Source organism: Drosophila eugracilis, unplaced genomic scaffold (genome assembly GCF_018153835.1).
Source record: "Drosophila eugracilis isolate 14026-0451.02 unplaced genomic scaffold, ASM1815383v1 contig_47, whole genome shotgun sequence".
Classification (NCBI taxonomy): Eukaryota; Metazoa; Arthropoda; class Insecta; order Diptera; family Drosophilidae; genus Drosophila; species Drosophila eugracilis.
Window position 1 is genome coordinate 897,479 of NW_024573338.1, and position 14,222 is coordinate 911,700.

Genomic DNA, 14,222 nt, shown 5'->3' on the forward strand with positions numbered 1-14,222 from the left:
ATCGATTTGGTTTTATTTCCCAGAAGTTTGATTACGAAATTTAAATCAAATCGGTTGGGATATTTAATTCCAAAAACAATATTGCTGTTAAGTAATTGCTTGCAATTTTGTTTAATTGGCTTATTGAGGGCTTAGATTAGGAATTTTTCAGGATTTGTTTTACAATCTTCTTATTTCAAGATGCTTAAATGGTAATGTTTGTTAGTAGTTAAAGCCTTGATGCCAAATTACAAACTAAATCATAAACTAAACATATCACACATCTTACTAATTAACCTCTTAAGTACCTCTCATCACTATCAATTAGTCTGCTGACTAATAATAGGTAAAAGCTTCAAACTTAAGACCCCTCCAACCAGCTGGCATGCAAATTCATTACGTATACGCACTGTGTACCCATTTACATAAAACAAAATGCGAGAGTTCTTTATAAGAAAACCCAACCCCTTGCTCATCAGCACAGCCAGCCTTAGAACAAGGTAACAAACTAATGCCAACTGACTGCTCTGGCAATTTCAATTAGTTTCTGCGGTCGTCGAGCGGTTGACGATCCTAGCAAGGCGGGCACGTGTGCTGTTAGCTAGTGCTCTGATTATGGGCGTGGCAGACCAATTGTGCGCATAAATTTGTGCCGCAATTGTATGCACTTTGAATCCTCCATAGAGTGGATTGCTGTGTGCGTGTGTGTGTGTGTGCAGAGCACTTAACGAATTGCAACGGCGATGGAGGCAGAAACAGGACCCAGCGTATCCTGTGAATCCTGCTTGTTTGCGCTTTGGCAATCATTAAATATTTAACACCTACTTGCCATGCACAGCTGCCAACTGGCTGCCGATTGCAGCCACATCCTTTTGGCCATGATCATCAGCATCCATGGAGTCGTCCTTTTTTGTTTTTTGAGGGTGGCCCATAAATTGTTATTTTCTGCGATGGTTAACACGTCCCGCTCATTTCATCGAGCCACGCCCCTTGCCACACACAACCGCCCATCCCTGGGGCATAATTTAGTTTGCCAGCTCTTCCTATGGTACTTTTTTTTTTCGCCTCGCACTTTGTTTGAACTCGACATTCCATGTGGTTTCGAAATTTTAAGGAAATCACACACAAACACACCCCGAAAAAAATCGGCCACTATTTTTCACACATTTTCGCAACTTTTATAATCGGCGGGTGGGGACACTGTGAAAAAAAGTTGAATATAATTTTTGTCTGTTTTTTTTTTATATATACTGTTGCCATGCCATTAAATTTGATTTCCTTTGGCTGTTTTTCCCGATGCTCGTCCTTGTGGTTCTGGCAAAAAACGTGTCTTTTTTCACGCTCTGGACAAATTGCGTTTAATTGCTATTGGCAGCTTGGCGCAACAGCAAATGATATCAAATTTTATGGCAACAGTGCGGCTTTTTTATTGTCTCCCCGAAAAAGTGCAGCTTTGTTGCACATTTTAAATATGCATTTATAATATTTATTTATTAATCGCACATTATTTATGTCTATAAATGCTTAATGTGGGCTGATTAAGGATTATTGAGATATCTAATAGATGGGCCTGATTGTTTATTTATATTTAAATTAATATTAATAGGTTTTAGAGGGATTAATATGAACATGGAATGTAAATAACGAGAAGGTAAATAAATATTTAAAATCGTTTAACGCAATGTTACATTTTTTGAAGCATACATCCGGGTGTTGATTAAAAAACAGAACTGCAAAAAGGATAGCAAAATGATTTTTCCTATTTGTATATTTGGTTACCTTTTAAGATTTATTTTAAATATTTTATGAGGGCGCCTCCCTTCATCACTATAAAGTTTATGAGAAAGCTTCTCTTCATCGCTATATAACCCATTTAAAAACGCAACCGTTGAGGTTTCTTCATATTTTCTTGCTTAAAAATAATACTTTAGAAATACTCTTTGTATATATTCCTTGACTAAATGTCACCCATCAATAAATAGTTGAAAGAACCCACATCTTACCAAAGAAAACCAAAAGAAAAACTTTGAAGCAAAAACACCAAAGCCGAGACAATACTTGCCAGTAAGTCTCAAGTATTTCTGCTTAGCTTTTATCTTACAGTTTTTCTGCCGCCTTTCCTGATAATTGCCCTTCATTTTGTTATTAACAGCTTCACAGACACTTAATTAGCGGCATAATTTATGCCAAAGCCGCCAAAGAAAAGACCTTCCCGAAGGCCAAGATGGTGATGCCGATGCCTGTTTATGACGCCGATGATGATTATGAGGGTATCCTTGCCTCCTCCGGAAAAGTAGCAAAAGAAAGGAAAAAAAAATGTTGCAACAAGGAAAAGACGGACAACAAAACTTTTTGTTTAAATATTAACCGGCGGCATAAGGCTGTGCCCCTTACCCTCCCTACGTTTTTGGCCATAAAACTTGAAGTTTTCCCAAAACAGTTGCTGTTCTTGCGGTTGTTGTCTTGACTGCTTGACCTGATGTCGACTTGTTCGGCTGAGTAGTTGGCCTCCTTGTTGATTATTTGCTTTATGCTAGTTACAAGAAACAAGCATTACATTGGCGCCGTCTGCAGGAAAGCATCTTATATATATTTATGAGTTAAATTTATATTCAAATTAGTTTTTTGGTGGGGGTGGTCTGAAAGGCCAACGCTGAATGCATAATTCATAATTTCGATAATGAGTAGCGCAGGGTAGCGCATAAATATAAATCTTTCCCTCCACATTTTGCAAACACATAATCTACATCTTGTGCTGACCCCGCGCGGGAGGCAATACAACAATGAAAAACAATGCCAGTCCATTGTTTTTGAGGGTCGTCGGCTCAGGCACGTAAGCAAATACGGCCAGAATGAGTGTATACGTTTAACCCTTGACCTCAAACTAAACAATGGGTACAATGTGTGTGTGAGAGATAGAACCAACGCCTAATTAATTTCTTTTCCTGTTCTCCTTTTTTTTCAATTATTTTTGTGTGGAAATCAAAAACAAAAGTGTTAGATTACCTTTAGACAAAGAGTACAAAATCAGAGCTTGGGAAATGCTGCTTTTGTTTCATTGATTGGTTAAAAATGAAGATTAGTACTATGAAAAAATATTGAAAAGATGGTTAATTGATGTTAAAAGAAAACTAAAAAACGAAATAATAATAAAAAACAGGTCAAGAAAATCAAAAAAAGGAATGGTAGAGCAATCTTTTGAGGGTTTAAGTTAAAAATTTCTTAAATTTTATTAAACTTTATTTTTAAATTTCAAAGTATTTTTTGTAACATCTAATAAAATGCCAAAATTAAATAACTTGAGCTCCTCCTAATCTCTTCAAATTAATCATAATTTCCAAAAGTGCTTTTATAAATCTACCTAAAACTAAGCACTAAAAAACAAAACTTAATAGATTCAAATCGAACATGTTCTTGCCGGATATTGCAGTATCAATTCCCTGCAAAACTGCAGATGGCCAAAACGTAACCTTTTTTTTTTAGCTATTTCGGCTACGTGCCACATCCTACTGGACGTACATAACCCAAAGTCCAAAAAAAGTGCCAGAAAAAAGGAAACAAAAGCAAAATATATATAGGCCAAAGTACGACCTGCCACGCCACTTCAACTGAGTGGGAAAGCTAAGACAAGGGAATGGCCGCAAAAACGGAATGCAAATATTTTCGCTTCATTTTGGTTGTCGTACATTCCTGGCCGTTGCTTGTTTGCCGGCACTGTTGTTGCAATTAGGAATGTTTACTCGCTGCCTCCCGGGCAAACACGCCCCAAAATCACTTAAAAACTTGGCATTTTGCCTTCATTATTGTTTGTAATGCTGAGCAAAGTGACACTTTATTATTTACTATTAAGAAGAGCAAGAATTTAAGTTTTTTAAGGCAAGTTTTTAGTTAGATAAAATGGGAAATATTTTTATGGTTTTAAAGACTTTTTTCCTTAACCTTTTCAATTAAGAATTCCTTTTATCAGTTATAGTTTCTTGACAGAAAAGTCACACCTTCAACCTTTTCTCAACTTTGTAGTTCTTAGAGTTATCACAAAAATTCATTTATTTCTTTAACCAAGTTTTTTCCTTCCTGCAAAACGAATTAAAATATGATAAACATTACCATTGAACTCATTTAATATCTTGAAGTAGAGAAAAAGATAAAAAGTTGTCTTATACTTAATGCTTACAGCTTAGGGAAAATGGTATTAATAAAAACCAATTCAATAGAAGAAAGTGAATAAAATTGCTTACCCGGAAATCTATTAGAGATCTCCTGGATGTTGGAAAAGTCCTTGCAAACAACAAGAACAGCGGTGAGTTGGGCAGAGGAAAAACTGCGGAAAAATATCGTAAAAAATTATGCGTAAACTTGGCGAAAAGTTTGAGATACTCATACAGCGAAACTTTGTTGAGTCTTTGGTCTTGGGTATCACGATGTTTAATGAACAAAATCTTGTTTTTAAAGCTGAATTTTCGAGGCCAGGAAAATCTTTGATGGATCACTGGTCATTCGATTGGGGAATATATAAATAATTTTATTATTCAATTTGAGAAATTTAATCTAATTAAAAAGTGTTTCCCTTTAAAACTTCCTTCTCTCAATATTTTACCTTTCAAAAACATAAGTTTATGTTTTCCTTCAAAGACAAAACTTGATTTTATTGCTATATTTGGTCGGTTTTAGCCGCCACGTACCTGATATTAAATCTGTAAAGTTTTATTGGCCAAAATTAACAGCTCGATTATGCGTGTTGACGTGGGCCAGATTTGTTGGGCTTGAGCGCCGTTTGGTTGAAAGACTTTTTAGAGGCCAAGATTTACATGCGAATGCGGCAATCAAACTGTAGAGCGCGGGCTACGTGGCAGGAATAAATCAGGAGGCTTATATAAAAGAAGGAATGGAGTTGAAAAAGTCACTGAAAAGACATCATAAAATGTTCGCCTTCGTCAAGTGCAGTACAGTAAAGATTCGAATGGGGGGAAAAAAAACGAGGAGAGAGGGTCAATCTAAAGCCATAAATGGGGGGCTGGCAATTTCCGTGCGGTGAGTTGTGAAATCAGCGTCAAATCGGAAGTGGAAGTGAGAACGAAAGTCGATGTGACTGCCTATGCCATCATTTCCGGCAGCCATTGATTGCTGTGCGTGGGAAGGGACAGGGTTTTTGGCTAAAAGTCAGTGTGCCTGGGTAAATTCAATGTAATTGATAAGCAACTCTGCCAGCAGATGAGCGGCAATGAGTAAAAGTGTCCTCTCTATATAGGAGTATGTATATGTATGTATGAAATCCCAAAGACTTTGGGCAAACATACTGGCACTCACACACTCACACACACACACACTCTTCCAAAAGACACTCAATTAAGAAAACAATAGCGGCTCAGTTTGTGCGGCAATTGAGTTTTTCTTTTTGCCATCTGCTTTGTTTTGTTTTCGGCTTTTCCTTACTCCCCATCTCTGCCCCGTTTTTGCCAGGGGCCACTAAGACGCTTAGTCTTGCCACAAGCCCATTGCAATGCTGCTCGTTGGTTTTTGGGTTTTTCGTATTTGACTAGTAGTCCCAGCCAACTCTTAGCCCAAATCCACACTCACTCTTTCCATTCATTCCTATCGCACGCTCATTAGCCGTTGTCTTCGAGCCAATTTTACTGTCACTTTTTGCCTTGATTGTTGCCAGTAGTTCCTTTGTTCGCCTTCTCCGCTTGACTTAACTCACTTTGGGCTAATTTCCGGTTTTATTTGATCATCATTATAATTATGGTATGTTTGTTTTTGACAGTATTACGGTCATAATGGCAGGCAAGTTTTCGCGCTTATAAGTAGGCAATGGATTTTGATGATGAGGAGTAACTTAAGGTTTCCTCTTTTCCTTTTTAATTTGGTTACTTTTTAGTTTAAACAAAGCTAAATTTAAGTTTAAATGCTGTTTTCAAAACAAAATTCATCTGCCATTTAAGAACCTAAGTCATAATGGCAGGTAAGTTGGCGCGCTTATAAGTAGGCAATGGGTTTTTATGAGGAGGAGAAACTTAAGATTTCCTCTTTTTCTTTTTATTTTAGTTAGTTTACAGCTTAAACAAAGCCAAATTTAAGTTTAAATACTGTTTGTAAAACAAAATTTATCTGCCAATTAAGAAACCACAATAAAATTACGTTCTTATATGAATTTTATGACCAAAAGGCAACAATTTTTTAATTAAAAACTATAAAAAAGTATTTTTGTTTTTACTATCTCCCATACAGATTGTCTTTAATTAAAGTGTTAAGTATTTAAGGTCTTTACCCAGCTGAGTTCCATTAACACACCAGCTCATGCCGCACACATAAAGTTTTTCAACACCAAGAACAATAATTCATTTATTTCAGCCACACCAAAATGTACATTCATAGATATATATACATATATATATAGTGCCATTCCCCAGTTGGACTGGCAAAACTATCTCCCGTTCTTTGCATTCAGTTTTTGAGGCATTGTAAGCGATTTAAAATCCAGTGCCACAAAAATATGGCAACTGGCAGCTGGCACATGGTAGCCACTCGGGGGCACACACAGAAAGGCGACCTCCATGGCCAGAAAGTTGTTGTTATTTCGCATATAAATGATTTTGATAACGCGCACTGACATTTTGTGACTTCATTATTCTAAAATTCAAATTATTCCAACGAACAATGGGGACTCCGCAAATACAAACAGACGAAAAAAAACAAAAAAAAAAAAAGAACTCTGAAAGTGGGTCAGACTGTGGCTGACAATAAGTTTTATTAGCTCTCTAGACGATGCGGCAAAAAACATGGCCAACTTGTATGCGTATTTCGATGTACCTACAGGCGTGTTACGCATACGCCACGTATGCAAATCACAAAAATTTTTCACTATCTCGTTTGGTTGGTTTGGCCTGTCAAATAAAGAAGAGACCAACCAAGCCAGTGACGAGACAGGGAGAGGAAAAGGCTGCTGTTGATAAAGGTTTTGCCGTTGGAACATGGAAAAACCCCAAAGACTGGATTAAGTAATGTGCGTTGGGTGAGCCTGCCTTTTGCTCACGTCAAAAACACTTTCCTTCCTTCCTTCAGTTCATCGAGCACTCTCAGAGGTCTTGGGATAATTTATGACTCTGAAATTTATATCATTTCTTTCTGAGACAGACAATTGCCAAGACACTAATCAAATTTATTTCTTGTATATAACTTATGAAAGGCAATATGGCGCGAAAACTTAATGAAAAATGGTTTGCTCAGCAGTGCGACTGAAACGTGTTTAGGGCTTTCCCTACCGCCGCAAAATTCTACTTTTCTTTTGGCCAAGCAGCTGTGACCAACTAATAACCCGGGGGCGTGGCTAAACGTGCTGGAAAGAAACTTTTTACATAATTTTTCTCCACTCATTTCTCTTTTTTGTGTGTGTCTCTGTGTGTGTGTCCCTGTGTGTGTCACAACATCCACTGAAATTTTTATATAGCTGATGCTCAGCTTACGTAGCAAAGCCAAAACGGAAATCCTTAGTTTCCTTATGACAACGACATCCTCTGGCAGAAAAAAAAAGGAGAAAAAAGTAAAAGAGCGAGGAGAAACAGTGAAAAAGTTTCGCCCAGCGGAAAATTTTTTATTAGATTGCGTTGCAGTCACTTAAAGCCTCAGATCGCAGCAGTAGTCTCGCCTCAACTTGCCCTTGGCAAATTGCTGGCTTCCGTCGAAAGCTTTTCCACTTTTGGCCGGAAACGATGGCATATTGGCCATTGGATATCGACTCTTGGATTATTAATTGACAGTTTGCACTCATTGCTTGTCCGATTGCATTTCGTCAAGGCCCCCAAAACATACCCCATTTATTATTAATCAACTGCAAAGTCAGATTGAAAATTTTGTAACGGCATCAATCAAGTTGGAAAACTCATGGATCCCCAGGGCAAAACTTGCCAACTTTTTGGGCTAAACTAAACAATATTCACATAGTGTTGCTTCATATCCTCCCTTTGGGGAGTGCAAATCAAAATATTTGCCAAACTCAGTTTCTGGGAAAGTTATCAATAAACAGAAACAGCAACTGGAAAACAGCCATAAATAAGACTATGAGGAAAAGGGGTGTTAGATGGGCCAAGTTTGATACTCTTTCGTAGAATAGTTTGAAACTGAGAAACGAAAAAGTATGGAAATTAAAGTTAAATTTAAAAGAAAACAGAAAAATATACATTTTGTGTTATTTTTAAGACATATTTTTTGAGGTATGCAAGTTTATTTTTAAAGTTCAAACTTTAAACTTGCTAATTTACCAACTTAAATTCCTCACCTTTCAAATATATATTCTTAGCAAACTTCTAATAACTTGTTTAACCTCTTGTGAAAGAGCAACATGAAAATATGAAATTCCTTGTGGAAAGTTTTATCAAAAACCAAAAACCTCACTCAGCACTAACTTGTCCCTTTCCTGACCTTTCTTCTCGTTTTTCTTTTTGTCGGTTTAAGTCACTGTGTTTTGTGTTTTCTGGTCTCTTAACAATTTTCCTGTATTTTACCCAAGTGTATAATGTAATTTTGTTTGACTTGTGGACTGTGAGAAGTTGCAAAATTTCACAACATCGATATAAAATTCCAACTTGATCAACGTCCTATGGCCTATATGTTTGGCCATTTGGGCCATAAACGAAGCCATCGACTTTGTCATGCCATATCTTGGTGGGTAGAGGCAGATGCTGCTCCTATGTAGATGGGAATTGCTTGTAATAAAACGCATAAAAAGGATCTCTGGCAAATGGGAAATGGGAAATTCTGTTGCAGTTTTTATGTGCCACAGTGCCCCTGTGCCTGTCGCATTGCAATTTGGGCCATTGTCTTTACCATCTGGGGGCTATGGCAATGCGGTTCATTAGTCCAAATGGAAGTGCAAGTTACCACCTCCCTCCCCTCTTTTTTATGGCTTCTCCCAATGGCTTAAGTGCCATTAATATTAATCATACTAAAGCTGTTTAAGTAATTCAAAAAGTCATTGCCAGAACGGCCAACTATGATGGCTGTTCATCTCGAAAGGGTCTTAGTTTTGGGTTGGCCGTTTTCTCAGTTGGTTTCTGATTATTCTAATGGGATTCCCTTGGGTTAGTACTCTTGGGTTAACAAAAATGTGAGTTGGGTCAAGTCAAATTTGCTAAAGTGCAAGCCATTTAACATGCAAATTGTTTTTAGTTTACTTTTTTAAGGAGTTTTGATTTTAAGTTCAAGCTAAACTGCTAAATCTAAGTTTCATCTCTAATGTAAGTCTCTATTTGGCACCTAAACATTTTCGTTTCCCTCTACCAACTGCCTTTAACTAAATCGCTTAAAGTGCCAGTGAAAGGTGCACCTTTTAACCCTCTCTCTTAACCCCTTCCTTCCCTTCAAAAGCCATCTCACCGTAGGCGGCAGAGCATGACAAGAGCGCGAAATGCGTAACAACTCGCATCGCATTTGTGAATGTCGAAAATTTTGAAAAGGCAAACCGTTTTACTGCCGCCTGGCTGCACTTCTCTGCCACACATACTCAGACCCATTCAAAATCAACATTTGCAGAAGGGGTGTGTGTGTGTGTGCTTAAAACTATTCCATAAAAACGAAACCGTTTCAAAATAATTACTTTTCACTGAAAACTATTTAAAGAGGTGCAAATATATGTTTAGATAAGCTGAAAAATTAGGGCTTTTTATTAACAGAAACTAAAAATGTGAACAAAGCAAACTTTTTGGTTTAAATTGGTTTTTAGACTGCTGAAAATGCATGTTAAGTTACATTTTTGGGGAAGATATGATACCACCCCGGAGATCTCTGGAAAAATACTTTTAAAGTATTTGCCAGAAATCATATCTCTCTTATTTTTACACACTTTCAACGGGTCACCTGGCTTAAGCACACCCTCCATAGATTCTTTGGAAAATAAATGCCAACATATGTTCCTCCACGAATCTTCATCGTTCATAAAGTAAGTGTATCATTTCTGTGGAAAACCCCTTGCCAAGCACAGCAGACGCTTTAAATCTGAGAGATGGAATCTCTGATGAATTATTGCTTGCCAAGGTGTTTCTGTCTGTTTGTCCACAAGTCTCCGGATACCAAGCCGATTCCTTTGGTGCCTCCATAGTTTTTCTCTGGGTCTTTCAACAGACGACAGCGACTACGACGACGACGACGACATACTTTGCACATCGTTGTGAATGACATTTTGGCATATTTTCGCCTTTTTGTATGCCCAGCCTGGTTTTTCGGGTCCATCGTGGTCTTTGCTTTAAGGAAAAACAGCTGCCAACTGGATTTCCCCATTTTTATTCGAATTTTGAGCAAAATTTGAGAGATGTGTGTGTGTGTATGGGGTGGGATGGTAAATGAGAGTGGCAATAGGATTGTTGTGGTTGTTGGCCAGCTTTTGAGTTTTGCGCCAGAATTCCAACTATGTGTTTTTCCCTCTCTCTCTTTCTCTATCTCTTTCTCCCAACCATCTGGGAATTTCCCGGCTGATGATGAGTGGCTCTGGATGACTCTAGGTGGATATATCTCGGCTACCATCGACTTGTTTGCTGATATGCATCCCATATATACCCATATATACTCACACTTGCAGGTAACAATCAAAGTCATGTTGACGTTCAATTTAGCCGCTGTTGATTTGTGTCGTTGGAATTTCTCCTCTTGCCTTCTTTTTTTGCGGCCCCTTTTTCGGTTTTTCTACTTCAGTTTTTTTTTCTCCCTTTTTTTGCGGACCTGACCTCGTTCTTGGCCCTGTCCAGTTACGCAACTACCACTATACGTTTTTCACTTTCTGTTGTTGTTGTTGTGGTGCGGGTGTTTTTCCACTTGCGCTGTTTTATCCAAAGTAACAAAAAATGAAAGGAAAAAAATTGTTTACCCGTGATTTATGGCGCGGAATTTGTGCTTACGTGGCAATGCAGCATCAGAGAAGTCTCCTCTTCACCTGGTTCCAGAAAGCACTTTAGTCCGTCGTCATGTCGGATTTGTTAATGCCTTGAAAAATTTCCTCACTTCCGGTTTTGGGAGGAGCTCTTCCAGGATCATTTGTTTCTGTTAAGGATTTCATTTCGCTGGCCACTTGGCTGCAGTTTCATCCATCATAACAGGGCGGTGAGGAATATTTCCAGTTTTCTTTGTTGTTGGGTTTTTATAAGTTAAATTAAGTTTTTTAAAATTATTTTTACTGAGAATTATTAGTAGTTCAAATGGGAAAATTAACTCCATGTCCACTTTTTAGTGATAAATTTAGATTTTTTTTGGATTACACTGAAGTTTTCATATAACCAATTTCTATCTTTAAATAGCCACAAAACCAATTTAAATTAAAGAACAGCTAACTTCTTCCCAGCATTTATGGCAATATTATAATACAACACGGCCTCATATAAAGCTCATTACTTTCCTTATATGAGTTAACTTCTAAATTTAACCATTTCAAGGAGTGTATTTATGCAGGCGTTGGGATTTATGGACCTCAAACGAACTGGCGATTATCATATATCATTGTTTCTGAGCCAAATAGAAGGCGCAAATGTTTATGGTCCCGGCCAACTGGCATCATTTATCAGCTGCAAGCCAAAGCCACTTAATGGCACTCGCTGACACGCCCTTTTTTCCCCAGCCCGTAACTCTCTACAGTTTCTGCCCCCCCAGAAACCTTGTCGGCTCAAAAGTCAAACCGCAGCGAAGAGCAGGAGATTTAAGCATATAAAACAGAGCATTATTTGCAGGCGGTAATGGCTAATGCAGGATTTTAAGTGGAAGTGAATAAGGCGAAAAAATAGTTAGAGGGCCACAGAGCCTAGGACTAGGCTCTTCATAAATCCCTGGCAAAGCACATTAAAATATTTCAAAGATTTCAGCCAAAACGAAAAAAGCGAGAAAGAAATGTTAAGCGGCTGAGGCTGCATTTGAACAAAACGCTGAGCGTTGTTAAAAAAAAAATGTTGTAAAAGAAATACACCAGATAATAGAAATGCAATGCTCTGGAAAAAAATGTAAAAGAAAAACAGCAGACGAAAGCAGCAGCAGCAGCAACAGCAGGGAAAGCGGAAAAACACATGGAAAAATGTAGGGGGAAAACTGACTGGCTAAAAAGAAGCCAAGCAACTAAATTTCGTACAGATAGAGGAAAATAGCAGAAATAACTTGGCTGTGAGTGCATGTGAGTTATGCACACATTGGGTGGGCTCTATTTAGTAGCAGGTTAAATTGAGTCACTAATTTTAGTGGGAATATTAAGTTATGAGAAAATAAAAACGATTATATACACGGAAGACTTGCTTTTTAAAATCGCTTTAAGAATATTAATATTTTCCAATTTTCTTCGAGCGTAAACTTAACCATTTCGTAAACCGCAAACCTTCTACTAAATATCTGACAATGGCATCGAAATGTCACAGTCTAAATTATCGATAGTTCAAAAAGCAAAAGCTACATGGGCCACCCATATAGGTTTTTTTCTAATTTTATACAGAAATTTACCCAAAAGCTCTTTAAAGTAAAAAATTACTAGTAAAACAATCTAAAAAATATAATTTTAAGAGGATTTAAAAGGGTCTTAATCTTATTAATAGGTCTAACTTCTTATTTAACATGAAGTTAAGTTAAAGTCTACTTCTTTAGTAAAGAAATTCTCTTAAAAAATTAACTTAAAGAAACCTAAACTACATGTAGGAAAACCCAGAAAACATAATTTGCCCTCCCAACTAATTTCCTCAACTTTCCTTGTTATTTATTCAATAAACAATTGCCACCAAATTGCAGTTGGAGTTTTCCCAAAACTATGAATTATGAACTAGGCAAGTTTCACTGTTTGATATATGGGCTAATGTATTTGTGGGAAATTTTCATTTGAAAATGATTTACGCGCAGGCACAGCCGCTTAGAAGTGCATTATTTGAATGGCTGTTGCGGCAAACAATGGCTTTGGCATGGCCTAGTCTTTGCTCTGCGAAATTGCAACCAGAATAATTGACAGCATTTCTGTGGTGCAGTGGTAACTCATTAAGGCAAATACCAATGCGGTCTTGCCACTTGCCTGGTATACTTTAACGAATTGCCACTGTAACAGAGACATGCTGCATATGGAATTTGGAATCGCTTAAGTGTCAACTGTGTGGCAGTATTTTGAGCATGATATCGTTTGTCTTTTCATGCCTTGCGGTTCTTTCAGATACATATTATACGTGAGAATACCCCCTTAGTAACCCAGTTTCTTCAAGGAGAATCCTGCACGTATGGCATTGTCACAGGCACTTCCACCTAAAGCTTATGCTGTGTAAATTGGACGAATTACAATAAATTGGCATATTCAAGTGCTTGAAGTACATGGCGAATAATATGGCCATAAAGTGTAGCCATTTTATGGCACTGACAGGACAAGATCCTAAATGTCCTGATGATGTGGAAACCACAAACTTGCCATGCAATTGCGGTTTTCCTTACATTAACATTAAACCACTGGAACTGGACTTGGACACATAAGCCAGCTAATTATGCTGAATCTAGAAGGCATTGTTAAAGACCATTGTGAAAAATCTCTTCGTTAATGATCAAGGGGGGAGCTACCTTATCTACCCCTAATGACAGCCTTAAAGTATATAATTAATGATCAGGGCTATGCTTTATAGGCATTTCATATTTCTGGTTAATGAAAAAATTTATGCAAGGTTAATTAATTTTAACGAGCCCCACGACAAGGCGGCAAGGACTTTCGCTTCGGCTGACAAACGACAGGCAATAACAGCAACAATATGAAGTAATAAAAATGCGGCGAACAAATGCTTGTGTATATAGTAATTACCAAGTGGTTTTCCATGTTCCCAGCGACCTTGTGCCCAGACTGGTTAATGGAGGGCAAAAAAAAAAATATATATGTAAAAAAGGTTGGAAAAGAGGAGAAAAATGGGAGAGAGTTTTCTCTCCCTCTGCGGACAAAATGGTCGCCAGCTGGAGTTGAAAATTTTATGTCGTAAATCACACACGTAAATTGTGACAATCGTTAATTTTAACGCTCGAATGTTGCTTTCATTTTGTCTTTGTGTTTGTGTTTTTTCCCCGTTTTTCCAGAGCTTTCCACCCGCTGTAACACATTTATCACGTCGATTCGCTTTACACATTCCTCTCGACCTAATCTATGACAATTTAAACTTTTTTAATTGAACCAATTAAAATGACAATAAAATCCGTTGGAACACAACAAAGCGTTTGTTTTGCGTAAAAAATGTGAAAACAGGAAGAAAAAATATTTTGAAAAATATTTT

General features: G+C 37.5%; 1 protein-coding gene across 4 annotated transcripts in view; it reads left to right on the forward strand.

Moving 5' to 3' along the window:
- Nucleotides 1-14,222, forward strand: part of LOC108109343 — a 29,375-nt gene that overhangs the window by 3,042 nt on the left and 12,111 nt on the right. The gene's annotated exons all lie outside the window — the stretch shown is intronic.